The sequence below is a fragment of the Canis lupus genome, chromosome 26 (genome assembly GCF_011100685.1).
Source record: "Canis lupus familiaris isolate Mischka breed German Shepherd chromosome 26, alternate assembly UU_Cfam_GSD_1.0, whole genome shotgun sequence".
NCBI lineage: Eukaryota > Metazoa > Chordata > Mammalia > Carnivora > Canidae > Canis > Canis lupus.
In genome coordinates, this window is record NC_049247.1 from 21,476,595 (window position 1) to 21,500,981 (window position 24,387).

A 24,387-nucleotide genomic window follows, 5' to 3' on the forward strand; every position below is an offset into this window, starting at 1 on the left:
CTCCGAGCTGGCCTCGCATCCTCCTCGCATCCTCCTCGGCTTCTGCTGTGCGTGCCTCTGTAGAGTCTCCTCCCACACTGAATCAGAGAGGGCCTGTGTGACCAGCGGAAGATGGTGGCCAAGACAGGGCAGGACTTCCAAAGCTAGGTCATAAATCCACTGGTGCTCCCCTCTTTGCACTCTTGGGTCACTCACTGGGGAGGAATCCAGCCACCATGCTGGAGGGTGCTCAAGCAGCCCCAAGATAGACCCACGTGGAGACCCAGGGGAACTGAGGCTCTTGACCAAACCAGCCCATGAGTAGGCCACCTTGGAATTAGATCTTCCAGTCGGGGTCAAGTCTTCGGATGACTACAGCCTCCCTCCGCCCCCCCCCCCACCCCGTATCTGAATGCAACACTAAGAGAAATCCAGAACCAGAGCCACTCAACTCGGCTGCTCCCAAATCCTCGACCCACGGAAACAATGAGGGACAATATACAATCACTCTTGCTTCAAGCTACTAAATCTTGGGGTAATTTGTTACAGAGCAATCGAGGGTTGATACATGCAGTAACTGGCACATAGATAAATACACCTCGAGATAAATAATAACTAATAGTTATTGTTTTCTGGGCGCCAGGTACTCTGCTCAGCGATTTACATACATACCCCTATCCGTCCTCACCCCACAACTGAGTTAGAGACCCGTATTAGGCTTGCCTTACAGACGAGGCTCAGAGAGATGGAGCCACTTGCCCCAAGCTCACACAACCTGAGAGTGGCACAGTCAGGATTTGAATGGAGCCCTGTCTGACGCCAGGAGGGTATTCGCAGTAGCTATGCCACATGCAATCCAGAGAGCACCAGGAATCAGGGTTATCGGTGCTGGTCCTGACTTCGGAAGGGGTGTTTTCGCTAGCGAGAGGCGGGGACCAAGAAAAGGCAGTTTGTGTTTATGCACCCTGCCCCCACATCCTCCGCGGCAAATGGGACAAAGCCCAGAGTCCCCTGGCCTCAGGACATGGCTTCTGGTAGCCAAGTGGAGGAGGCCCAGAGAGGGCCGCAGAGTCCCCGGGCAGCCCAGGAGGGACGGCCCACTCTGCTGCCTGCGTGGCCTGCACACCAGGGCTGCAGGGGTTAAAGAGAACCGCTTGGCTGCAAGAAAATCTCTCCACCGGTGTTAGAGCAGGGGAAAAAGACAACATGATTGTAAATTCCGCCAAGGGAATTCTGCTATGAATCCGGCTCACCTTTCGCAGACCCCCCCCCACCGCCCCCCGCCCTGCCTGAGAGGATAACTGACCTTTGGAGGGAAATAATGAAAAGAAGAAATTCCTTGGAGAAAATAATGTGTCCGGGCCTCAGTAATGAGATCGGCTCCTTTTATGTTGCCATGGTGACGGCAGTCATTTTATAATACAAAATACATGAATGGGTGCGGGTGGGCGCAGCCTCATCGAGCAAGGGGGGGCCTGGGGGTGGGGGGGTTGGCCTCTTGCAGGCTGCGGTCTAGGGGTCAGGCAAGCGGCCGGGGTCACGGCCCGCGGTGCCCCATTCCCCTGGAGAAGCAGGCCTGGCTCCATGGGTCTTCTTGGGCTGAGGGGGGTCAGGACTTAGAGGGGGGCTGGGGGTCCGATGGACAACATCAGCCTCCGGGAGGGCTGGGAGTGGGGGTGTCAGGGGGGCCAGGGCGAGGCTCTGGCATATTAATAATAGTGACACTTAACCCCACTTTTCTGCAGGCGTGTGTAAACCAGCACGGGGCCTCATCTTCTCTGCCCCATGAGAGAGCGGGCATAGTGACTCCATTTAACAGATTGAGAAACTGAGGCTCAGAAATGCGAAGCAACACATTGGAGGTGTCACCATAGGGATTCCGGCCCAGGCATGGCTAAGGCCACAGTTTGGGGTCAAGGTGGTGGACTCTGGCCCAGGGAACTTCTCAGGGTGTTTCATGTTGGGCAGTGTGCGTATGTACAAAGGCATTAAGCTCTCACTTAAACTTTGTTCACTTGACAATTTGTAAGTTAAACCTCAATTTTTAAAATTCTTTCTGTGGGGACACCCGGGTGGCTTAGTCAGTTAAGCGTCTGCCTTCAGCTCAGGTCATGATCCCAGGGTCCTGGAATCAAGCCCCTCACCAGGCTCCCTGCTCAGCCGGCTTCTCCCTCTCCCTCTGTCCCCCACCCCCCCTCCACCACTTGGGCTCTATCTCTGTGTCAAATAAATTTTAAAAATCTTTTAAATTTTTTTAAAAATAATAAAATTGTGTGTGTGTGCATGTGCGCACACAAGCATCTAACACAGCGTGCAGATGAAGTATGAGGTCTCTGGGGTCAGTCAGTGAGACCTAAATGCAGACTCAGCCCTAGCCCTAGCTTCATGTGTGACCATGGCAGGTGGCTTCCTGCCCTGGGCACCCTTGTCTTTGCCGGGAGACAGCACAACAACGTGCCCACCTCCTAGAGTTGTCGGAGGATGCTACACACGGGATGGACTTAGCTCACGGGGTGGGATAGAGGGAAAGCTCACACATGCTGCTAAGTGTCGCTCCTCTGTCCTGATGTGTTTTCAGGATTATGATGATCACGACAGGAAAACCAGGTGGAGTGGGAAGCCTTCTGGAGAAGGGACCGGAAGAAAGGAGGAAAGGCGGGGAAGCCAGGAGACAGGGAAGAGGAGGGAGAGCCTGGTGAGAAGGGAAGAGGCCGCACAAGCGAGGCAACCAGAGAGAGAGAGAGAGTCGGGGCTGCGAGTCTGGGAGAACCGGTCACTCTTGCGCTGTGTGGCCTTGGGAAAAGCACTGTCCCTCTCTGAGCTGTGGCTTCCTCGGCTGTGAAAGGATTACCTGGGGGGCCCTGGGGAGCACACAGTAGGTGTACCGGCTGCTGGAAGAGGGAGGAGAGGAAGGGGCAGGGGTGGCAGCCAAGAAGGGAGGGCCAGCCCTCCTTGGAGTGTAAATTTAGCCTCGGACCTTAACTGTCGCTGACACCCACTGTCTGTCCCTTGCTCTTGAAAGCCGGCACCGAGCTCTGCCGCCAGCCGTGAGAACCGGAGGTCAATTCCAGCAGGGACCCTTGGAGGGAAACACAGTGACAGCCCTCAAAATAACAGCCCCAGTCAGCTTTTTATAGATCCGAGCCTGAGCGGGTGGCATAGGGGCGGGTTACAGAGGTTTTCGTCTGGGAAGGTAAATTAGGGAAGGCCCGGACAGCGCTGCAGAGAACCTAAGGTCTGGTCCAGAGGGAAGATCCAGAACGATGACATCACACCTCACCCAGCGGGCTGTGGGTCGGGCTGCCCTGGGCTCTGACCTGGCCACTCGCCTGCAGAAGCCGGGCTGCTTCGGGCATGTCCCTTTGTCTCTCTGGAAAACGGGCTTAACGTCCAAGGCCACTGACACCACCAGCAGCTTCCTGTGCCAGCCCCGCTGAGCACCACACAGGTGCCTTTAAAGCCCTATGCAGTGCGGGCATCCTCATCTTACGGATGAGGAAACTGAGATCCACAGAGACCAGGCAAAGTGCCCAAGGTCACCCAGCTGCTAAGAGGCTTGACAGGGATTTGAACTCACCTCTGGCTCCCTCAGAAGCCCGTCCTCCTGATGCTGCATCCCCTTGGGAGGAAAGGACGAACCACACACCTGGCAAACAATCATGTCCATCCCCGGCACTGTGATGCTTACGTTGTCACCGTGATCCCCAACTTCCGAAATCCCAAAACTGAATCAGGAGCCTGAGGTGAAACAGAGCAAAGCTCCGGGTTGGGGAGAGGCAAGTGTTATGTCAAGGGCATTAGTTTGGGGTCGTTTGGATGCTTCAGGGAGAAATGCCTTCTTGCTGTTCAGTGATCCCTGAGAAAAATGTCTTAGGGCAACACGGAAATGTAAGAACAGGCCCGCCAGCGGGAAAACAACACTCTTTTCATTCCCGTGTTCTATTCCGCGTTGCCGCTGAAGCAGCCGGTTCAGTTAAATAGAAAGTTACCCGGTCACGATTTGTAGGAGCCGGGGTCTGAGCCCAGTGTTGCCACTGGCTCGCAGTGGGATCTGTTTTCCACCTGCAGAGGGAAAACTGAGCGATCGCTTGAATTCTAAGTGTCAAAGTCCCCGTCTGGCCTTGCTGACCACTGCCCAGGCGTGGAAACCAGGCTCAGAGAAGGCAGAGGGTCAGCCCCGTGTCTCACGGTGGCTCCAAGCCGGACGTCAAGCCTTAGGGCTCCTACTCAGCCCCCACATCCCCCCTCCCCGGCCTGCTTCTCCTGCTCGAGGAGAGCCTGTGACCCTAGTGGAGCGACGGGTCCCTTCTGAGCATCTGGCTCCTCTCTGCCTGGGGCTGGAGGTGGTGTCATGGAGACATCTGGGGGCAATCTGGCAGCCCCCTCAGCCTGTGGATCTCGGAGACATCCTGGGGCGCTGAGCACATCTGGCTGGCGGGCGGGAGCCACAGCAAACATCTGGGGGAGGGCGGGAGGGAGGGGCGGAAGGAAGCCGATGCTCCTGGGGTCTGAGGGACACAGTCCTGGCCCTGCTCCAGGGAGCCAGGTGAGCACTATAGTTTCGGGGCTTCGGAACGTGTGTGTGAGTCCGTGCATGTGTGCACATCTGTGTGACCATATGTGTGCGTGTGTGCGTGCATTTGCGTGACCATTGGTGAGTCTGTTGGGCTTGTGTGTGTGCACGGGTTGTGTCCGTATGCGTACACATGGGGCGTGTGTGTGAATGCGTTGCTCTGTGTGTGTGTGTGCGTGTGTGTGTGTAGGCATGTGGCACGTGGCTGTCTAGGTGTGCATAATGGTGCTACAGTGCTAAAGACTGGGCTCAAATCCCAGCTCCACCACTCCTCAGCTGTGTGACCTCAGGCCAGTCGCCACCCCTCTCTGAACCTGTAAAGATGGGCAGGACGACGGGCGGCCCCAGACCCACAGCCGAGCCTGGTGACTCCTGGGTGTCGTCCTGCCCGTCGCGTCTCTGGCCACCAGGGCCCGGCCCACGGCCCCCAGGAGGGCCCGCCATCGCCCGCCGCAGGAATGCCATATTTCTATCATCTTACCGACAGCGTCAGCCTCTCTCCGAGCTGTTTCCCTTTGGCTCGCAGCCAGATTTGAGAGTTTTATGAAAATTCCCAAGACCTTTCGCCGTCTCGACTTGAGAAGTCGGAGCTGCTGGGGCTGGGGTGGGGGTGGAGGCGAGACTACCGACGGCAGGAAGCAAGCTGCGTTCCTGGTCCCAACGAGGGGCTGCTGGCGGGAAGCTCCGAAGGGCTGGGACGTTCTTCTCCGAGTTAAAAATATGTAGCCCGTCAGCTGCAGCAAAGGCCTCTGTGACCTAAACCTGTAAGAGAAAGCAGGAAGGTGCAGGCGGCGTCTGTTGCCGGCTGGGAAGCAGACGAGGTTGGTCGGTCCCAAAACCAAAGGCGCCCAGCTGGCCTGTGTCGGCCACATGCTCACCCGGGGCGGCAGCGTCCCCTCTACTGGGGACTCTATCCTCAGCCACAGTCTCTGTGGCACAATGCCTGGATCCGGGGTTCAAATCCCGGCTTTGCTTCTTACTTGCTGTGTGTTCTCTAGAGAGTTGCTTTACCTCTGTGAGCCTCAGATTTTGTTTGTTTGTTTGTTTGTTTGTTTGTTTGTTTTTAAGGGGGTTTCATACCCAACTGTGGCTTGAACTCACAATTCTGAGATCAAGAGTCACATGTTCCACCGACTGAGGCAGCCAGGTCCTCCCGAGCTTCACAGTTCAAAATGAGAACAAGAGGGGCTCCTGGGTGGTTCCGTGGGCAAAGCATCTGCCTTCAGCTCAGGTCATGATCCCAGAGTCCCAGGATCGAGTCCTGCATCAGGCTCCCCACTCAACAGGAAGTCTGCTTCTCCCTCTGACCCTCCCCTCTCCTATGCTCACCCGTTCACTCTCACTCTCTCTCAAATAAGTAAAAATAAATAAATAAATATAAAATAAAGTGAGAGCAAGAAGGCATGCCTGAAAAGATGTCTCTGAAGATAAAGACAAATGGTATCTGTGAAGCTCAGCCTTCTTTGGTTCCAGAGTTAGGCTGGGCCCATGCCTGGGGGAGCTGTGCTCTCCTGATACACACAGTTGTTTGCGAGAGAGAGGATGGCCCCAGGCCTGCGAGTCAGGAGGCCCGAGCTCTGCTTGCTGTGTGGCCTTGGGCAAATCACTGAACCTCTCTGGGCCCTCTCATAAAATAAGATGGTTGAACTGGACCAGTGAGTCCCCAGTGAGTTTCAAACATCCCAGTGGCCAAAAGATGGTGGTTAAAAATTTTTTTTAATTTAAAAAATATATATATGCACATATATATAGTAATTATCTAATATTTATTTTAATATGTTTTAAAAATATCACCAGTTCTAGCCTGGGATGTCTTGGATATTGTTGCTAAGGCCGAGGCTAAGATTTTTTTTTTTGAGTGAATCAATGTAAGGTTGATTTGGAGAATAACCTTGGGTAGGTAATGGGGCAAGAACCATTGAGATGGAGGCACCTGGGTGGCTCAGAGGTTGAGCATCTGCCTCTGGCTCAAGGCATGATCCCGGGGTCTTGGGATCAAGTCCCTGCGGGGAGCCCGCTTCTCCCTCTGCCTGTGTCTCTGCCTCTCTCTCTGTATCTCTCATGAATAAATAAATTAAATCTTAAAAAAAAAAATTGAGATGGCCCAGGAAGGACCAAGTTTGGAGAAACAGCCCTGCAGATTCCACAGAGGAACCCAGTTCAAGTCCCGGCTCCTCCCTTTCCTAGCTTCAAAATGAGGAGCAAGTCCTGGCGTATCTGAGCCTCTGTTGGCCCCGCAGTAAAACGGGAAGGGGAAAAGCACCCCTCCTTCCCCCAGGCTGCGAGGGAAGGATTCATGGGAACGAGGCTTGTAAAATGTTGGACATGACTCTGGCCGATGACAGATACCCCGTGCAATGAGTGAGTTACACTATTACCACAGAACTTCAATCCTAGGCTAACTCTTAGCACAATTCCATATTACCATTACTTGTACTGTCATCATCCTCCGGAACGCTGTTCCAAGCACGTTACACCAACACCGCAGTGAATGTTTATTAAGCCGCTATTGTGGGCCAGGCCCTCTACATAATTTCTCTTATGTAGTAATCCCCATGACAGCTCTATGGGTCCTACTTTCAAGCGGATGTTTATTGAGCACTTATTTGATTGCAGACACAGGAGATGTCAGAGAGAGCGAGACTGCAGGGCAAAGCCCTGCATCGGAGCAGGTGTTCTTTCTCATCCCCGTGTGACAGCTGGGAGAGCTCAGGAAAGGGACAGAGGCCCAGGACAAGGCCGAGCCAGGATGCGAACCCAGGTCTGAGCGGCCCCGGCACTCGGGCTCTACCCCACAGCCATCTGGAGTGAGGGCGCTTCCCCTGTTCACAGCTGTGGAGGAGATTGAGCCTTGGTGACTGTGTCCTCTGCGCTCCCCACATCATCCCCGCTGGAGGACCTGGCCATCCAAGAGGCTGGCACAGCCCCCACAGCCTAGGCTTACAGCTCACCCCCCTGCGAGGGCTTCATCCCAGGACAACGGGAGTCTCCTGGGGCTGAACCTGATTAGAAACACTGTGGGGCGTGCTCCTCTCCAAAAGGTCCTGGGTTCTAATTCTTTTCTTAAGACTCTGGATCCTGCCATTTGAAGGGCTCCGCTTCTCACTTACAGGGTGCTCAGAGTTGAAGGAGGATGGCTGAGTGTGAGGAAGGTGAGCATGACCACTGCACATGGGGGCCCAGGGAGGGTTCCCACAAATCACAAAGCAGACTTGACGTTGGACTCGGCTCCAACTTCCCAGCACTTTGACTTTGGCCATGAGACCTAGTCTCAGTTTCCCCATCTGTAAGATGGAGATAACCTTACTAACTTGCAGGGTTCAGCGTGTGGGGTGTGCACATCACCCGCAGCAGCATGAAGGCAGCATCCAGCCTGTTGTCAGACGCGGACTCCCTGTTCAGCCCAGCTCAGATCTGCACACGGTTCCAGAGCCCGTCCTCTGAGTGTGGTGGCCTGTAGTGGTGCCAAGTCTCCCTGTTGGCTCTACCGATGACAAACTGAGGCTCAAGGGTGGAAGGTAGGCCCAGTGTGGCTCTCTCCATCACCCTGCCCTCCATCTCCCCAAAAGCAACGCCCTTCACAGAAACAACAAAGTCCAGGGGCCTGTCTCTGAAATCAGGAAACCCCTGGGGCCACATCCTCACCACACCACCCTCACTGAGGCAGGCTGAGAGTTAGTCACCTTCTGGCCACTTCTGCTAAGTCAAAATGCCTGAGGGGGAGTGGGGGTGCTGTGTGTGGGTATGCCCATGTGCACCGTGTGTGGTGTGCCTGAGAGCCCACACGCCTGTTGGCTGCAGCACACACCATGCACGCACATGCCCAAGGGGCTCCGCCAGGTGTGGGCCACCGAGAGGGTCCTGTGTGCGTGCCCGGATGTATAACATTGCACATGTGTGTGCAGGAGGTCACACAGGTGGATGGAGAAAGAAGTCCTTGAAGAATCTCTGAGAAGTTTCTATGCTCACAACCCCCAGTGGCTCCCATCACACATAGAGGACGATCTGAACTCCCTACCACAGCCGCAAGACCCCGGATGTACTACTTCGTCACTCTCAAGTGTCCCTCAGCGTCATCCACTCTGTCCCACCCTCTCCCCATTCCTCATGACCTCTGCCCCCCAGGTTCCCTCTTCCAGAACATTCTGTCCTGAGATCTTCCAATGCATGACCAACCAGCACCTTCTCATGATTTCAATATGGTCTTGTACAGGGACAGGGTGTCTCCCTGACCCCCCATCTTCTGATAACCCCCTTTCCCACCACACCTGCAGTTAATTCCACTGCAGCCCTTCCCCCGATCAGAATGGTTTTGTTTCATGTGCTTTGTTTGGGGCTTTAGGAAGCATCTGCTTCCCCCCTTAGACTAGACATTCAGGCCCTCTACATATTTTCTCTTACGTAACCCCCACGACAGTTCTATGGGGCCTATTTTCTCATCTGCCTTTCTCGGAGTTGGGAAGCGCTGCCTAGTATGACCGGCAACAGACACACTCATTGGACTGAATTGACCATGTGTATGTGTATGTGTGTGCATGTGTGTGTGTCCATGTGCTAGGGCCGGTGGCACGCTCACGCGCTAGCATATGTGAATGCATCTGCGTCTGTGTCCATCTCGACATGGATGTGTGTCCACGTCATGTGTGTCTGAGAGTGTGTGTGTATCAGGGAAGGATGACCTAGAGCTAAATCCACTGGCTAGCGTCCCAAGGGGCCTGTCCCTGCCTACGTTTCCTGGTTCTGTCACGGTGTGCAGAACCCCCAGGTGCTGCGGAGACAAGGCTCGCACCTCTGCTGGCCCCTGAATGCCCCAGGGGCACGGTCTCATTTCACCCCCACCCCCCACTCCATGCTAGGTGGACCCTGCTAGTCACCCAGATCTTCCAGACGAGGACCTGGGGCTCCCCAGGGGACAGCGTTCACCCTGGGCTCTGCAGTGAGAGAGCAAGGGCTGGCATCCAAACCCAGGCCCTCGGGCCTGAGCCCCTGGTTCTTGCCGCCCATGCCAGAGCCTTCTAGAGAGACCCAGGGACTCCCAGGGAGCAGTGGGAGGGAGAGAATTGTTCCAGCAACAGCCCCCATCCCAGCACTTGGCAGCCTGTCCCTACGTGTGACAACAGCGTGAACATAGACACAGGAGCAACAGCTGGTCCCTACCCCAATCCAGATGTAGAAGAGACAGTCTCTCCCAAAATACTCTCGCTGTGAAGTCAGAAACCCTCCCAATATAAACAAAACGTGCTGCTCAGTGCTGGGAAGGAGCTGTTCACGCCTCCGCCAGTGGTCCCCAGCCCCCCCCAGGCCCCTGTCCTGGGCTCTCCGCGAACGGTCTCCGGGAAGGCCCCGTTCAGAGGCAAAGGCGTTCACCTCCGCAGAGCCCAGGACGCAGCTGGCTCTACCCAGAGGACAGGAGCCCGAGGGGAGGGGACCAGGCAGGCCGGGCTTCCACAGGCCGAGGGGTCTGGGACAGCGACTCCAAACTTGCCGGTTCCTCCTCTTTCCCTCCCAGCCCCCATCTCCGCCTTTCTCTCTGAGGAAGATTATTCTAGATCCCTGCTGTGTCCTGGTCTGCCCCTCTCTTGTTCATACTGTTCCACCTAAGGTCTCATTTGGAAGAAGAAAGTTGTTGCAAATAAATGAGGAAAAAAAGAAAAACGGTTCTCTCGGCTCGCTGACGTGCCCTAACCCACACCTTGGACAGGGCACTAAGGTGCCCAGAAGGGATGTGACCTACGTCAAGCTAAACGGTGGGTCTGTAGTAAAGTGAAGTGGTACTCAGGTCCCCCGTCTCCCCACTCAGGACCCTTTGCAAATCTCCATCCTGCTGAGGATGGGTGGGGAGGCGCCGGGTCCCACAGGGGCCAGGAGACGGAGAGGCTTTAGAAGGACAAGGCCTCTTGGACGCCAGGCTCACTTCAGGCACAGGGTCAGGTGTCGGGCAGCAGAGAAATGACGGTGATGTGTGTGTGTGGGGGGGGTCTCAAGGAATAATCGGGCCCATTGGTCAGCATGGACACCCAGCCTCCTGCCAGGAATCAAGGAGCAGCCCACTCGGGTGGAAATGTCGAGATGGGCACGGTGGGCTCCGTTCCCCCATCCAGACAGGACTTCCTCGTCACCGAGCCTGGCCAGTTTCTCTCAGGCAAAAGCTTTGTCATAATTCACATGGACGCAGAGAGGGTCCAGACGCTCTGGGGTGGAGCATCGCCAAGGGGAGGTTAAGGCAGCTGCCGGTGGGGGTAGAAATCAAACCCAGCAGTAGAGCCTGGGTTCTTACTGCACCCAGCACAGTGGGAAGAAGGTCCCCTGGCTGGAGCGAGATGAGAAAACCCAGAGTCGTGTGAGCTCAGGGTGCTCTCACACACACACACACACACACACACACACACACACGTCGCTGGGTTTCCACCCAAGGGACCCGCCCAGGCAGGAGGCAGGAGCAGCTGCTGTGTCCAAAGAGCGTGGAAAGGCCCCAGAGTCGGTGGGCTCCGAGCGGGGCACGGATCCAGCGTTGCCCCAGCAACCCCGGACAACAGCCTCATAAACAGGACAGGGCCCAGAGGAGGCAGGCCGAGTGGGGCCCTTCCTTGCCCGAGGATGGCAGGGGGGGCAGGAGGCTCCTGGCAAAACCCAACAGGTTGGAGGAGCCAGAAGCCAGTGTGACGCTGGGAGCCTGTGCGCAAATGGGCTCAAAGCCATGAGGCTTGGGGCAATTCAGTGGGAGGGGATGCTGGCCAGGGTCCAGCCCCTAGCCATAGACACCCAGGGCTGGGAGGGCTTTAAAAGTCCCGTAGCCCAACCCTCTCACTGGTGCCAGAGCATATCAAGGAGTTGTCTAGGATTTGCTTGCACACCTCCAATGACAGGGAGCTCACTCTCCATTTCAGGTACAGAAAAATCTGTTTAATATTGAACTTACTCAACCCCTACTCATTCATCCATCCCTTGGACTACACAGAACTAAGGCTGAAAAATGCACAGACCTCATTTAGTAAGTTTTTGTCAGGCCTTGGTTGATATATATAAATTCCATGAGAATTCTGTGAGCGCTTTTCTTGCTATGCCCCTTGTTCCCAGCACAGCGCCTGGCACATAGTAGACCGTCGACAGGTATTTATTTAGCATATGACTGAACACCTGAGTGAACGAATGAATGAAGCTCTGGTGAGCATGCAAGAAAGCATTCCTCCCTAGGTGTTGAAGCCAAAGTTCTCAGACTAGACTGGTTTGGCAGAGGATTTACCCAGGACAGCCGGCGGCAGTCAGAGAAGGGATGCACGGGTGTTGAGTTCAAGGTAAGACTATGACAAAAACTCAAAAGCAGGGATCCCTGGGTGGCTCAGCAGTTAAGTGCCTGCCTCTGGCCCAGGGCGTGATCCTGGAGCCCTAGGATGGAGTCCCACATGGGGCTCCCTGCATGGGGCCTGCTTCTCCCTCTGCCTGTGTCTCTCATGAATAAATAAATAAAATGTTTTTTAAAAAAAGAAAAAAAACTCAAAAGCAGGAAACAAGGTCTCGGAGGTCAGAATGATAGAAGCAGGTGGCAGCAAGGAAGGCTGAGTGCATGGTCTGGGAGGCTGGGAGTGAAGTGAGAAGCCATGGTCTCATATTTGCCCCCTGTGAGCCACCACAGGGGTGACCCCGAGAGCCTGACAGCGTGGCTCAGGTCAGAGATGACAATATCCCTCGTAAGAACACAGCAGCCTTGCAGTTCCCTATAGCATCCTTTCAAGGGCAGATATCACCCCAGTTTGTAGATGGGGACAGTGAGGCTAGGGAATGGCAGAGGCCAAACTAGAACACGGGTGTTCTCTGTCCACTGCCACATTTCAACCCTCCCCACACCTGCCATATTACCCTGCAGGGCAGAAGAGGCAGGGAGAGGCCACAGCTGCCTGGGTCTTGAGGAAAGGTTACTTGGGACTGCCAAGTAGGTAAGTGGAGGCCAGAATGTGAAGGGGAGGAGTCTGGGCTTGCTCCTGCAGAGATGGGACACTGCTGGGCCCGCTTTCAAGAAGTAGCAAAAAGCAGTACAGAAAATCAGTGGCCAAGGCTTGGTCAGCTCCTCACTTCCTTGCTGTGTGACCCAACGCCCCTGAACCCCCATTTCCTCATCTATGACACAGCTACAGAAAGAGCAGCCACCCATGGGGTTGCTGTGGAGGTGAGATGTATACAAGGCACAGTTCCTTGCACACAGAAGTGCACAGTAAATAAATATCCGTTACTCTTATTAAATCTTGAAAATAGGCATCTCTCTTGCTCCTCATTCCACAGCTGGGTCCCCCCCACCAGGAGCCTTTTCTCTAACCCTCAACAGCCCTCCCTTTGCTGCAGGGCATAGTATCTGGGCAGGGGAGGTGTTGGGGATAGAGATGCTTGGTGCTGTACCCTCGAGTCTCAAAGCAGCACCAGCAGGGCAAGGTGAACCAGATCATTCTGTACTCTCCACAGCTGCTCATCGGTTCTCCTCTCAGAATCTTTTTACCTCTCCCTGCCAATGGCCTGTCCTGCTGCCATGTCCTCAGTGTGAGGGGTGGAGCTGATAATCCCTAATTGTTTTGTTTGTCCACACACAAGACTGGGGGAAATGGAATCTCTCAAAAAGACATGGCTTGCTGTCAGAGTTCATCCATCCATCCACTCATCCAACCACCCATCCACCCATCCACCCATCCATCCATCCACCCATCTATCCAACCATCCATCCACCCATCTACCCATCCATACATCCATTCATTCACCTATCTATCCAACCATCCATCCACCCATCTACCCATCCATACATCCATCCATCCACTCATTCATCCATCTGTTCATCCATCTACCCATCCATCCCTCTGTCCATCCATAAATCATTGTACCCATATAACCGTCTATCTATCCATCCATTTATCTATCCATCCATCTGTCCTTCTACCCACCCACCCATCTATCCATCCATCCATCTATCCATCAATCTATCTACACATCCACCCATCATCCACCCATCTCTCCTCTCATTCAACCTATGTTCGCTGAGAACCTCCTCTGTATACTCTACTACTGGAGGATCCAGGACTACAAATAGACCAGACCTTGCACTCATAGACTTCACAACCTGGCAGGTATCAATTAAATAATCAACTGAATCAGTACTTCTCACCTCTAACCTATTCCTCCCTGTGGACCTGGAGAGACCCTTGGAAAACCCAAATCCCTGACCCCCATTAGTCTAGGAACAATGACCCCGCCCCACTAGACGGGGGAGAAAATGCCCTTGCGGTCATCACTGCCACAGATGTAACATGTTACAGCCTTTGAGAAAAGTGATTGTATTCCATCTCTGAGAATGTAAAATCCACCGTAGGGCCCTGCGAATCTGCCCCCACCCCCACGGGAGTCTCTCCCACAGAAATAACACGCAGCTCTCTAAGGCCACGTGCCTCAGAACGTTTCCTGCAGCATCACTCGTGATGGCAAAAAATCAGCAAGGCAAAACCACACAAATGCTCTCAGACAGGAAACAGTGAGCATGGGGGTGTGTCCGTGCCCCAGAATATCACAGAGCCCTTGACGAGAGGGAACCAGACTATATCCCAGTCGGCTCAAGAGATTACAGGAGACGTTTTGAGTGGGAAAAGCCAGGTAGAGCAAAGTGTGCACAATAGGATCCCCTTGCTGTAAAAGGAACATCAATCAGGAAACTTCACATGGGTATTTGTGTGTGTCTGGTTAGGACGATGTGAGCACAGGGACGGCTATGACAATTGTAAAGGAATTAAGACCAGGTTGTTAACTTGGGTGACCTTGTCAGGCAGGTGGTCGGGGGTGGGGGGGGGGCGGGTTGGGGAGGGGAGGAAAACCAGGATAAAGAAAAAAAAGGAAATAAAGCTGTCAGCACTAGAGAAACACAGAGGCGACATGACATTTACGCAGGTTCATAAAATTACATACATGGGGAGTGTATGAAGGAATTTGAAAAGTTGAAGAGAAGGGGAACTAATCTGATCATGCCTCCTCCTGCTGCCACCCCCCTCTCCGCAACTGTGCCACCCCACCTCCGCTCTCTGGTCTCACGGGGTGCCCTGCCTGCACCGCTGCCCCACTGCTCCTGCACCCCGGACAGGGCCTGGTTCCCTAACCAAGCACAGCATCCGCCCACCTCCAGGCCCTGGCATGAGCTCTTCCCTCTACCCGGGATGCCCTTTCTTGCTGATCTATCACATCGGGGCCTCTTTTTGAGGATCCTTGAGACCTATTTCTCAAGCCTCAAGACCAGACATGAGCTGACACCACTGAGCACCCGCTGTTTACCAGGCAAGCTGTGGGCTTTGCCAGCTGACTCGTCTGCTTCCCCCAGCCTTGGGGTTGTTCTTACCAAATGCAATCACCTCCGTCCAAAGCTGGCTTCCCTCCTAGACTCTCAGCTGCATTTGATTTATTCCCATTTACAGAGAAGAAAACCGAGGTTCAGAGTGGCCCAATTACCACATAGTTAGTGAGACAGGACTTGAATCCAAGGCTCTGACCCTTAGGCCTAGACTCCTTTCTTTCCACTGAAGACTGTCCCTTGGAGCAGAAGGACAAGGCATGAGTTTGGCTCAGGCAAAGCCATTTGAGGGTTAGACTCTCCCATCTCAGACGGGTTCTTTGCTCAGACAGGTGCTCTGGAGTGGGGCGCCAGGAGTTGATGCAGCCACTGCAGGTACAGACATGGTCAGGACCCCTCGCGCTTCCCAGCTGGGAGAAGCCGTCCACCCAGCCCCCAGCCTGTGGCCATCACCACTGCTCACCTAATATTTACTTGCCTCATTAAACACCCTCTGCCAGTGCTTTCCTGACCTCCCTGCCTCCCAGGCTGAAAAAGTGCGAGCATCGTGACCTTTGGGGCAGGTACATAAATCACCTGGGTTTGGCAGAAGCACTACTGTGTCACCTCTGGCTGGAAAGCAGAGGCGGGGCCCTGCCAGGCTTTAATCAGATGCTCCTGTTGTTGTGCTGTGCCCTGCTATTTACACCAGAGGTTTCCCTGAGCACCTGGAGACAGAGGTGGCCTGGAGGAGGCCTTGTCATTCAGAGCCTCTGCAAAGCTGGCAGGCCGGGAGTCATAGGCCATTGTAGGGCATCGCTGTCCACTGAGATCTCCGACTGGGTGAGGGCCAGCCCAGAGAGGGGGAGGGCCTTGCCTGAGGCCACACAGCCATCTAACCAAAGCAGCCGGCATTTCCCCGTGACACAGGAGACGGTCACCTCTCAACCAGAAAAATCCTTCTCCTCCTCCTCCTCCTCCTCCTCCTCCTCCTCCTCCTCCTCCTCCTCATAATCTAGCAGCCATGGACCACCTTGCTAAGCCCCTGCCTGATGCTGAGGGCTCCACGTGAGCACCCTCAGAACCTAACACACTTCTGCCCCATTTAAATACATTTAAATACCCCCCCCAACTATTTATTTGTCTTTTTTTTTTTTAATTGACTGATTTTTTCCAACCTGAGTGTCATCTGCAGCAATAACACCCATGGAACCACAGGTAGGATGTACTCATTAGATGTATGTCCAATAGATATTAAAACAAATACATAAACAGGAGAAATAGAAACCATGCTCCTGTCCCCCTCACTGGCGAAATGCAAACCGCCCTTTGACAAATGCTATGTCCTTGTGCTGAACCTTACAAGGACCCGTCATGGCTGGCAGACCGTGCCTATTTCACGGATGAGGCAAACAGAGCCTCCGAGGTCAGCCTGGGCTGGAGGAGCAGCCCAGTCAATCAGCCCGATGGAGGCAGAGCCGCAATTCAGACCAGGGCTTGTGAGACGCTGAGGCTGGGCTCAAAGTCCTTCCCTTTGCTGCTTCTAGAAGTCAGATGTGCCAGGCACCTTTCAACCCCGCTCAGCAATGGAAAATTACTGGAGGTGAAAGGCACCACGCAATCAGCAGGTTCTCCCCAGCCACAGATGCAGAAACTGAGCCCCCGGTGGGTGAATCACCCAGCCACAGGCGGACCCTGGCTCCCAGCCTCCTCACCTCCCAGCCCTGGCGGTCCCCAGAGGCTTTCCCCAGGCTGTTTGTCCAACCTGCACCCTGTCCTATGCCTGCCTACCTTCTGTTCCCTGTGATATTTGTTTTGCTTCCTGAGATATTTGTCATTTTCTAGGGGATGACAGGGGGAGAGTCAGCGCAATGAAGAAGCCAAGGAAAATGGATGTATCTCCACTGTACTGAAGTATAGACTCTTCTCAGGTGGGCCAAGGTCCAGGCCAACAGGGGACAGGCTAAGGGAGCAGAGGATGCAGAAAAAGAGGTTCCCTGGTCCCCAAGAAATCCGGGAACGGCCACAGCACCCTCTTTGGCGTCCAGCCTCTGCACGGGGCTCCCCTCCTCCTCGAATGCTCTTCGCCCCAGACTCACCCACGGCCATTCAGCCTTCCAACCTCCCAGATCATGCACTCAGCCTTCCTTCCCCTTCTCTGGTGCTTCCCTGAGCACCTTCTCCAGGTGGGACCCCTGCTTCTCTTTTCCTCTGTCTTGACTTTATAGTATATCCAGCATAATTTGTACTCACGGTTGTGGGCTGACTTGACTCATGTCTCCCCCTGACTCAGCAGCTCCAGGAGGATGAGGACCTGTCTTCCCAGCTCCCGTGCTGTTTACCAGCTCCAGGCACAGAGCGGGTCCTGAATAAATATCTGTGGAGTGAATGAATGAATGAATGAATGAATGAATGAATGCCTTGAGGACTAGACCCCTTATAAGTCTTAACATCCTCTTAGCACCTAGGGGAGGAATGAATGGAGGGAGGGGTGGGGGAAGGAAGGAAGAAAGGAAGGAAGGAAGGAAGGAAGGAAGGAAGGAAGGAAGGAAGGAAGGAAGGAAGGAAGGAAGGAAGGAAAGATAATGGATCCTCACATTTTAAAATAGGAGGACCCGAGGCCCAGAGAGGGAAAAAGATTTGCCTGAGGTCACACAGCAAGCAGGAACCAAGTGGCCAAGTGGCAGAGTCCCTGGGCACAGCCCTGCTCGCCCACCCCAGGAAGGCGTGCACCGGCCTCCAGGGACCCCGGCAGGTCCCCGACCAGAAGCCCGACTCTCGCAGGCCTCCCGACTCTCCCTCCCGGGAGCCACGCAGTCCCAGGCGGAAAGCAGTCGGGGACATTGGCCCGCCTGTCACAGACGATTGAATTCCAACCAATTTATCTGTCAGGACGGCACTCACGGACCCGAATCCCGGAGCTTATGACTGTGTAGTCGAAATGCACCCCTGACGCCTTCCCCTTGTGAATGATGGGCCCGCGTGTCAGGTGAGAGGCTCCAGCTGACCTACTTCCCTCCCGCTGCAGGCAGCGGCCAAGGGGGGTGCAGCTGGCCCTGGATGGATTCCTGTCTATCAGCCGCAGCAGGGCTGGGCACTGGGGTGGCGCCGGGCTGGCCCTGGGCACGTGTGCCAGCCGGGGCTCAGGACCCAGAGTCCATATCCTGCAGACAGCCACGGCCCAACGTCCATTGGCATCTAGACAAAGCAGGAAGCACAAGCTGGGGGAGAGAGGGGGGTCTGTCCAAAAATCAAAGCTGCCCAGGGCCGCTAGGGCCTCCCGACCAGGTGCCCTGGTCGCTGCCTTGGGGTTGGTGGCATTGAGGGGGCTTGTTGACGGTGACCCATGAGGAGGAAGTAAAGCAGCCATTGGTTTCTGCATCTGCCTATTTGTCTCTTGATTCATTCCTTCCTTTGGGCTGACATTCATTCATTCATTCAGTCAGTCAGCCAGTCAGTCAGCTGGTCAGCCGGTCAGTCAATCATCAACTCATCCTCCATGGCAGGTGGCTAAGGCTCGAATGCTGGAGTCCACCAGATATCAAGCTCAGCTCCTCCCCATCAGGCCTCTTGGGCCTGCTAGTTATCTCTCTGTGCCTCACCTGGCTTATCCGTAAAATGGGACAGAAGTTTGACAGTGAGGGTATGGTGTTTAGCACAGGGCCTAGCAGCCAGCACCAGCCCTTAATGTTATTGTTAGGCCCCTACTTCAGTGATGTGAAAAAAACAGTCCTGGGAGTGGATTCATGAGCTAATCTCTTATTAAAGAGTGTCACTGGGCCAGTAATTGCTACATACCAGGCGCTGGAGCTTGACCCGGAGACAGGCAAAGAAAGAGGTACCTGTGCGAGTGCATAGAGGGCAATGTATTCATGGAGGACCTCCTGGAGGCGATGACTCCGAGGCTGGGCTTTGCAGAATGTGTAGGAGTTTTCTGGAGAGATGTAAGGGAAGGGCATTCCAAGCCCTGGGGTTATCATTGGTAAAACCCTAGAGGCTCCGGAGGTCTGTGGGCTCAGGGAACTATAAGTAGTTCCAGACAGCTGGAATGGGAAGTGCGTACGGAACACAGACGGAGGACCTAGTCAGGCCTGAACACCAAAGCTGGGAAGCAACTACCCTACCCAGAGTCATGGCTCCTGAGGGTCCAGTCACTCGTTCAAAGAATCATCACTTCCTGAGCCCCACTATGCATCATGCTCTCTAACGATGTTGCCTCCCTTAATTATCCAGCATTCTGAGCTGGCTTCCATGCCCCCTTTGGACAGATGGAGAAACTGAGACATGGAGAGTCATATCTATCTTCCCAAAACCACAGTTGGGAAGGGAAAGAGCCAGGACTTGAACCCAGGTCTCCTCACCCAGTCCCTCTCTGTGCCTTCAGGCCTGGACCAGGGTAGTGTGCAGGACATGAAATTATCCAAATATATGAGTGTGGATATGTAACTGGGTGGTGTGAAATATATGCCTGAACCTCCATGAGTGTGCTTGTGGGCATGCCTGCAGTGTGGACACACATGGATGAGCATCTGAGTATGTTTGGGTCTATGTGTGTTTGCACAAACACACAGATGCACTAAGCCTGGGTAAATGCATGGTCCCGTGTGAGCGTGACTGGGTGCATCCCTGTGCATGTGTGTGCATGCACATGTGTATGTGTGGGCATGGCCATAGCATATGTATGCACGCACACCAGTGTGGGCGTGCACTGTGGCTGAGTGTAAGCACAAGCATATATTCCCTCACGCGTGTGTCTGCATGTGGGCACGCCTATCACATGTACACAGTGTATGGGCATGAACACGTGCTGTGGGGGCTACGTGCCCGTGTGCGTGCGTTCCCAGAGGGTGTGGATCTCCCCACATGTGCATCTCCTGCAGTTCCCCCGGCGATCTGCAGCCCAACTCCCAGAGGCTAAGACGGGACTCCCTTTTTCTCTCAGCGCCTCTCAAGCAAATGGTCCGACTCCGTCAATACTAGGAGGACGAATATTCTCAGGTAGTGATTTTCATATAAAAAACCCGACAGCCCCATAAATCAGGCCAAAGCTGCGGTCATCACAGCCCCAGGATTAAACACACATAGTGGCTTGTTTCAGCATAAATCACATGAATTTGACTCAGGCCAGGCTAAGGGAGGACGTATGATGGGAGTACGGCCCGAGAGGGTAGCTCTCTCCACCGTCGGTGTCAGGCCCGGAGCGCGAGTCCCGCTTGGCAGTCCTGAGGGGCGGACGCTGGAGCGCCGGTGACGTGAGTCTGCAGCCAACCTCAGGACGAGGAAGGAGGGAGAGACCTGGGGGCCCGGCCCAGCCTGGCTGCCCCCTGCTGTGCAGCTTTGGGCGGGTCACGTGACCTCTCGGAGCCTTAGTCTCTTTTTTCTGCAAAATGGGAATATTGGTCACACTTGGCGGAGATGCGACGGGATTGGATGAGATAAAGCAGCAAGGGCCTGGCTCCGCACAGCTGCTGTTCCCTGTCCTGTGATTGCTGTTCCTGCTGCTCCCAGCTCAGATCAGGAGGGAAAGCCCCACCGTGGAGAGGAGACCCGCCGGCCGCTCTGCTAGTCTCAGTGGATGCTTCCTCCCTGGAACCCACAGATGGCTCAGGGAAGGAGGGGCGACGTGCCGCTGTTGGGCAGCCTGGTCGGCTCTGGGCCGACACTGTCCAGCGTTGCACGGTGGCTCTGCAGACAGGACAGCCCGAAAGGTCATGTTGGCCATGCCCCTGCCCCGACGTGCTCCTAAACCCACTCAAGCAGGGCCAGAATCCCCGGCCCTTCTCAGCAGCTCCCGAAACTTCTGTGTCCCCCCATCGTAAAATGGAGGCATGAGAATACCTGCCTCCTAGAGCTGCCGTCCAAATTCAGTAAGATAATCTGTGGACAGTGCTCATCAAGAGGGCCTGGCTATTACTACTATTCTTGTTCTTACTGTTTCTTTTTTTTTTTAATATTTTATGTATTTATTTGAGACAGAGAGAGACAGAGAGGGGGCAAGGGGCAGGGGGAAAGGGAGAAACAGACTCCCCACTGAGCAGGGAGCCCGACCTGGGGCTCCATCCCAGGACATTAAGATTATGACCTGAGCCAAGGCAGAAGTTTAACTGACTGAGCCACCTAGGTGTCCCTTATTATTATTATTATTATTATTATTATTATTATTATTATTTTCTGTCTTTCATGAATGGCATTCCATTTGCTCTCCCTTTGAATTAAGCCTTCCCCACTCTTTCCCCTCTTCCTTCTGTGCCCCTCTCCCCATCTTACCTGTAGCATGCAGCTTCTGGGAGCCCCCTGGGCAAGAGGCTGGGTCTGGGCACAAAAGCCAACCAGGTCACCTGGCAGCATCAGCTACAGTAACCTCAAGCTGCACCCAGGGTGGGGACCCATCAAGGGCAGGGGTGGCAGTGGGGACAGGGTGGGGGGTTCCTTCTGAACCAGCCAAATACCCACCCCTGAGAAACGAGGGGGCAGGAGGCTCGACCCTGGGAAAAGCACGGGGGCAAGCTCTAGAGGCCGACCCATATCCAGATGCCAACCAGTCCCCTCTGAGCCTGTTTTCTCATCTGTAAAATGGAGCTAATGCTGACACTGGAGTCACAGTACAGCTGGTAGGGTAGTAGGGTTGCTCTGCCCGTCTGTGCCCATTGGGGTGAGGGTGATCAGTTTGCCACACACACCCCACCTCCCAAGCCCAGAGAGCTGCTCAAATAAGACCTGGAGGTTTGGACAGTGCCACCCAGGGAGCTCAGATGCTCAGTCATGCAGACACACGAACAGGGTTGAAGGTGGAAGACGTTTGGCCTTGCCTGGTGCCCAGACGACATCACCCACGGTGCCATGCATGTTGCTGTATTTTTTAAATGTGGTTATTTTGCCCAACGATCCAATCTCCCTGCCTGTGGCTTCTCTGCGTTGAAAGCTGCACTGTGGTCAAGGTGAGCTTGTAAAAGGCACCTGGACACTTGTAACCCCCTTGCCCCTTCCTGGTTGATGATATGGCTCTGAAGGCCCAGAAAGTTAAGCGGCCAACAGCCTGCCCTGCTCCTTGAGAAGCCCCGGGTGTCAGGCACCAGGCCCTGCGCCTCCTCCCAGACTGGGGCTTCCAGAAGCCCCAGTTTTCTGCATCCCATCTCTCACCCACAGTGAGTCACCTGCTCCCTTTCATCCTAAGGGTGGCCCCATGTCCTTTGTCTCCTTTTGCTTTGTGCCTGGAGCCTCGTAGACATTCATTTTGCAAATCCTTCTGCTTCCTCTCTTCAAGCTGTCCCAATCAGGGCTGCCGAGACGTGACTCATGTCCCTCTGCTCCCCTTCCCCTTCTCTTACACCCCTGATTCAACCTTCCCTTTCTCTTGCTCTTCCCTACACCCAGATTCCTCAAACTCTCAGCCAAGCCTCCCCAAATCCAAGACCTGTCCCATCTCAGGCAGCCCTGGGTTCAATCCCACCTCCTCCTCTTCCCAGCTCTAGGCCTTAGTTAAGCAAGTTCTTCATCTCTCTGGCTTGCTTTGGTTAAAAGTCTTAGATTCATCAGGCTGGTGAGAGAATTTTGTGAGCAAGTGCATGTAAAGCATTTAGTGCTGTGCCGGCACGTAGTAGGCATGCAATCCACGTTCCTGTCTGCTGTGGCTGCTGGTTCTTCCGCTGTTGTTAGGGTCACCGTTACCCTGGGGCAAGGAAAGGCAGGGCAGGGTGATCCAGGGAGAGAGAATAGCCTCCGACGTTATAATGTAATGCGGCTCATATGGCCGACTGGAGGGAGGAGGCCGTCAAGGGAAAAGAGAGTAGCCCCTGAAAACTTGTAAGAATTTCCATAATATCCTTAGATTCCAACAAAGTCCCCAGGGTAGTGGGAAAAGGTTGGTTTCCCCTGGGAACCAGCACAACATCCCTGTAAATCACACCCGGCTAAAAGGAGCCAGAAGAGTTGAAAAGTCCTTCCCCACCCTCCCAGTTTCCACCAAGCAGCCTCCCAGGCCCCCTTCCTCAAAAGCATGCTCAGATTCCAGGGCTGGGAATGGTGAGGCCCAGCCAGCTCTGGTATGCAGGCTGTGGGGACCTGGGATCCCTCCGGAGCTGACAGGAGGACCAGAAGTCTCAGGCAGAGCCACCCGGAGAGACCGATTTCCCCTCCATAGTCTGTCCCGTTCCCAGCAACCAGCTCCCAAAGGGGCCTGCCTCTCTCCTGCTCAAGGACTTGCCATGGCTGCCCACTGCCCGCTAGCCACAGTCCAAATCCTCATGCCAAAATTTGAGGCCCTGCCCAGTGGGCCTGTACCTGCTTTTCTGTTTCATTTCATCAAGTCTCCATGCTCTCTCCACCCATGATCCCTGACCTGAGCCACATCAGATTGTCCAGCCTCCCCCAGTACCTTCTAGTCCTCAACCTCCAGGCCATCTGCACATGCTGTTCCCTCCATGTGGAATTCCATTCGCTTCCTCCTTCCCTCTGGAGAACTCCTATTGATCCTTCAAGACCCAAGTCACATGGTTCCTTCTCAGTGAAACTGATGAGAGCAGCCTCCTTCCTCCTCCTTCCACACCTAGTTCATACAGTAGTGGGCACACACACCTGCAGTGTCACCCAGGGGGTCACAGGTAGAATGATCTCTATGAATCCTCTAGTCTCAATCTTACTTTTTAGTAACGGGATTCTTTGTTCAAACAAAATTTTAAAGTGGAATTCCAAAGTATAAAATGGATAGATGGAGGTCCCCTGAGTTGAAGTGGGATGAGAGTCCACGTGAGTCAGGACCCTTTAGGCTTCTAAGTTACAGTAACTCAACTTATAATTGCTGAAGGAAAAAAAAAAAAAGGAATACATAAGCTCATAGGTTCCTATAACTTAAAAGTCCAAGGCATCAGGTCTGGCTGGATCCAGGAGTTGGAAAGCTGACACTGGGAATCTGTTTTTTTTTTTTTTTTTTGAAGATTTTATTTATTTATTCGCGAGAGACACAGAGAGAGAGAGAGGCAAAGACATAGGCAGAGCGAGAAGAAGCAGGCTTCACGCAGAGAGCCCGATGTGGGACTTGATCCCTGGACTCCAGGATCATGCCCTGAGTCAGATGTAGACACTTAACCTCTGAGCCACCCAGGTGTCCCTGTTTTGTATTTTGGTTCTACTTTCCTTTGCATCAGCTTTGTTCTCAAACAAACTCTTCCCAAATCATGACCAAGATGGCCCTCAAAGCTCTAGTCTCTCATTGTCCTGGCTCAGCCACCCCAAAGTTATGAGACACTCATTCTAAATAGTTCTAGCGAAAATGCCAGGATAATAGGTTCAGTGGCTCTGACTGGACACATAGAAGTCACGTGATTGCTCCAAACCCATCACTATAGTCGAGGCAGTTTGCTGGCCAATCTGGGTCAGAGCTACCCTCTGGAACCAGGAGGTGGGTTAACTCTTCCAGAAATACATGGACCAGGGGTGCCTGGGTTAAGGGTCTGCCTTCACCTCAGGTCATGATCCCAGGGTCCTGGGATGGAGCCCAGTGTTGGGCTTTCATCCCATCTGCCTTTTGGGCCCTCTGCTCAGTGAG

General features: G+C 54.2%; 1 long non-coding RNA gene across 1 annotated transcript in view; it reads right to left on the minus strand.

The window, feature by feature from the left end:
• The window catches only part of LOC119877570, a 59,154-nt gene that overhangs the window by 18,977 nt on the left and 15,790 nt on the right, over positions 1-24,387 (minus strand). Inside the window, exons 2-4 of the long non-coding RNA XR_005379016.1 lie at positions 17,097-17,220; positions 5,034-5,314; positions 3,557-3,717 (exon numbers count right to left, since the gene is read on the minus strand). This is a non-coding gene — a long non-coding RNA (uncharacterized LOC119877570). The remainder of the gene's footprint in view (positions 1-3,556; positions 3,718-5,033; positions 5,315-17,096; positions 17,221-24,387) is intronic.